This window comes from Mesocricetus auratus, unplaced genomic scaffold (genome assembly GCF_017639785.1).
Source record: "Mesocricetus auratus isolate SY011 unplaced genomic scaffold, BCM_Maur_2.0 Super-Scaffold_100676, whole genome shotgun sequence".
NCBI lineage: Eukaryota > Metazoa > Chordata > Mammalia > Rodentia > Cricetidae > Mesocricetus > Mesocricetus auratus.
In genome coordinates this window covers 167,399,748-167,403,871 of record NW_024429266.1, presented here as the reverse complement: position 1 = coordinate 167,403,871, position 4,124 = coordinate 167,399,748, and positions in this window count along the sequence as shown.

The following is a 4,124-nucleotide window of genomic DNA, read 5'->3' as shown; positions in this document are numbered from 1 at the left end:
CGCAGCAAATGAGACGCCACGACGGGTTCCGCCCACTTCCTCCGGGCGGGGCAAGGTTTTCCAAGTGGCGCGGGCTCCCTCCTCCTGCGCCTGCGCGCAGTAACGCAGTGTCCCGCGGGCTTTTTAAATGGAGGGAATCAGTGGTGTGCGCCTCTCTGTGCCTGAAAGGCCTCCCAACACGCTTTGTCTAAGCAGTCGCCCCCTTTACATGACCGTTGCTACCTGGTCTGGAGACTTCCGTCAGGCCACGTGAAGAACTTGAGTTTGATTAAGTCCTTTGCAAAGTGGAGAGACTGGCAGAGCGTGGGAAAACAGACCTGCAACTTAAAATTCCTTAATCTTTCCAAAAGTTTTACGGTTTAGTATTTCTGTACTTCCTATCACCCGGTCCCTTATCTTCAGGGGACATGGATATGTATCTACATTTTGAAACAACAGACTGCCTGTCCCATTGGGGAGACAGCGTGGAGGGAGCAAAGCTCAGATCCCTGTGCTTTGTCCCAGAAGACTAAGTAGAAATATTAGGATAAATTCTTCAAAAAGAGATAACTGCATTGAGGTAAGAGAAAATGTTTAAAGGGACAAACTCAATCTCCAAACTAATATAAAAAAGTAACAAAAATAACATTATTAGCAAATTGAAGCCGGGCGTTGGTGGTGCATGCCTTTAATCCCAGCACTCGGGAGGCAGAGGCAGGCGGATCTCTGTGAGTTCGAGACCAGCCTGGACTACCAAGCGAGTTCCAGGACAGCCTCCAAAGCCACAGAGAAACCCTGTCTCGAAAAAACCAAAAAAAAAAAAAAAAAAAAAAAAAACATTATTAGCAAATTGAGCCCCACAACAACATATTTAAGAAATTTGTCGTTGTAAGCTTTAGTTTATTCCTAACGCAAGGAATGAAAGTTAATGTTCACAAACCAGTTGAGATAACTAATCATGCCAACAGACCCTAAAACAGGAGCCATAGAGTCACCAAAGAGACAGAAAAGAGCTCTCGTTTTTTATACACTCACTTAGAAAATTAAGATTAAAAAGGACTTCTTCAGTAAAATAAAAGACACCTGGATAAAAATCTACAGCTCATATCACACTGAGTAGAATTTGGATCATGTCTCCCTTAACATTTGGAACATAATCACTTATTTCCAACATGGGACTAAGTCATCAGTTAACAACAATAACAGCAAAAGTTCTATGATTGTGTAGATTGCATATAACACACCTTAAAAATTCCATCAAAAAACTCTAGCAACTGATAAATGCTTGAAGCAAAGTGACTGAATATAGAATTAACATAAAAACTCTGTCCCTGTATACCAATAACATGAAGAAATCATGAAAACAATCCCATTCAAAATTTCCTCTAAAATACCTAGATTAACCTACCCTAGGAAGAAAACAACCAGTAAAACACTCCAGAGAAACCAAAGCATGATATGAGCTCAAAAATAGATGTGTAGATTCATAGAACAGAATGGAAGACTCAGGCATGAACACACAGGGCTACAACCACCTTACATTTCGCAAAAGTGCTGGAAATACTCACTAGAGAAAAGACAGGCTCTTTAACAAACAATACTGGGAAAACTGAATGTCCACAAGTGTAGAAATGACACTAGATCCTTATCTCTCACCTTACACATGCATACACACACACACACACACACACACACACACACACACGCACGCACGCACGCACGCACTCAATTGTAAATTGATCAAAGATGGTAACTTAAGACCTGAAACTTAAAACTAAGGTGAGAAGGGCATGAGCTCTGAAAGGTGTTTACAGGTGACTGTGATACTGAGGGAGCCTGGTATGCTAATTGATACCCTAGGTAGCAATTTATCCCTTCCGCTTGTGATGAGGGAAATGACTCCTTTTGATTGAGGGGAACTGGCCTCACGAGTTTCTGAAGGACACTGCCTTTTATTTAACCACCAGAAATCCTCCTATAGACAGGCTGAGCCCATTTCTGGATATTTGGACTGCCTTTTGGAGTTTGGGGAATTGAAGTCTCCTTTGGACCTAATGCTGCTCAGGATGTCTTATCACAAAAACAAAAGGCTAACTAATACAAAGTCTTTAATCTTTCAGTACTTACTATGTAAAAAAACAAGCAAACAAAAAAATAGAAAGAAAAATTAAAGAATTATAGAAAACAACCAAGAAGCTAGTAACTGTAAGACCCCGAATTTATCGAAATAAAATATAAGCTTAAACAGGGAGGGCACCCCATTAGAGAACTTGGGAAGTGAACAAAGGACCCCATCCCAGGAACCGGCCATACCACAGAATGGAATGTATGGTTTAGAGACCTTAATTGCAGAAGGGCTGTAAATCGCCACAGAATGGAATGTATGGTTTAGCAACCTTAATTGCAGAAGGGCTGTAAATCCACAAAAAGCCAATTATGGGCTGCCATCTGTGAAGAACTGACCAGGGCAAACAAGACTAGTGGGAAACAAGGAGATAACACTATTTACTTAGGGAGAGATAATTAACTCATGCCAAGGTTTGATATGAAGGACATCTACTTCCCTGGGACAGGAGTCACATACCCACTTCCCCCGTCACGAGATAAGGACCCCTCCCAAAATCTTGTGGTTTTTGTCTTTAAAAGCTGATTGCAACTGAACCTCGGGGCCAATCGGTCTAAAAGCTGACCGAGAGGCCCATCTGCAGATGCCTAATTAAAGCCTCTTGCATGTTGCATCAATTGGCGCATGGACTCTTGATTCTTGGGGTGACAAATCCAGCCTGGGGACCCTCCTCAATTCGGGGTACCCCAACAATAACCACAACTAATTAATATGTTAGGAAGGTCTCAGGATTCAAGATGACTATATAAAAAATTCTAGTGTTACATTCTAGCAGCAAAAAAACATACAATGAAAACATCCATAGTTTTTATCTAAATAGAATATGTAGAAATAAATGTATGTTTGTCAATGTGTACACACATTTTTAAGTTGCTAGGGAAATATCAAATATAAATTACTTGATTAACTTATTTGATTAAAGATCAAATATATTGCTAGGGAAATGAAAATCATACTGAGTCACTATTAAAAACCTACATGGTGTTTAAAACTAGCACTATCACATGCTGGTGAGGATTTAAAGTGAGCAGAATTCTCATATGCTGTTGATGGAAACAAATTGGTACAGCTACTTTGGTAAAACCTTAGAAAGCACTGTGACATAACTTATGGCCCAGTAGCTATATCACAAAATACTAAGATGTGAAAGATATGCTAACATTTAAAAGGCTGGGGGTAGGCCGGGCTTTGGTGGCCCACACCTTTAATCCCAGCAATCAGGAGGCAGAGGCAGGCAGATCTCTGTAAATTTGAGACCAGCCTGGACTACCAAAGGAATTCCAGGACAACCTCCAAAGCCACAGAGAAACCCTGTCTCGAAAAAAACCAAAAATAAATAAATAAATAAATAAAAATAAAGGGCTGGGGGTACCTCCATGTCCAAGAGTGCCAGAGGGGTCCCAGACACTCAATGGTCACTTCCTCAGACTCAGAGAAATATTTACATAGGCCAAAGGGGAAACTTACCTAATTGCTCTTGGTGGATAGTGTTCTGAGCCATAAGGGAGTCTGTTGGAGGTGAACTGGAGATGAGGGATAGGGTCCCAATGCATCTTAGTCCCCTGAGGGCAAATGCAGACACTAGGAGAGTCAAATATAAGTGTTATTTATAGCTCAGATGGAATAGTATCCTAAGAGTCGGAAGCCAAGAAATACCACGAAGTCACTCCATACACATAAGAGATTTATTGGGAGGAAAAAAAAACCTAGGAGGGTGGCTGCCTCTGCCCAGGCAAGAAATAGCAGGGAACTGAGCAGAAGAAAGGGTTTGTGCACCCCCCCACCCCAAACACACCTCCACTGGTGGAGTAGGGAGGGGTTGAACTTTAAAGGATGAAGTTTTCCAGGGTGGAGATTTGTGGGATTCCAAGTCCAGAAACTGTTTTTTACTCTGTAGGGTGATATAGGCAGAGTGTCCCTGTGTCCCAGCAGCTACTCTCAAATAGCCACACTGAGACTTATTGTTAATTGTAAATGCTCTGCCAGTAACTTGGGCTTGTTCTTAGCTAACTCTTATATT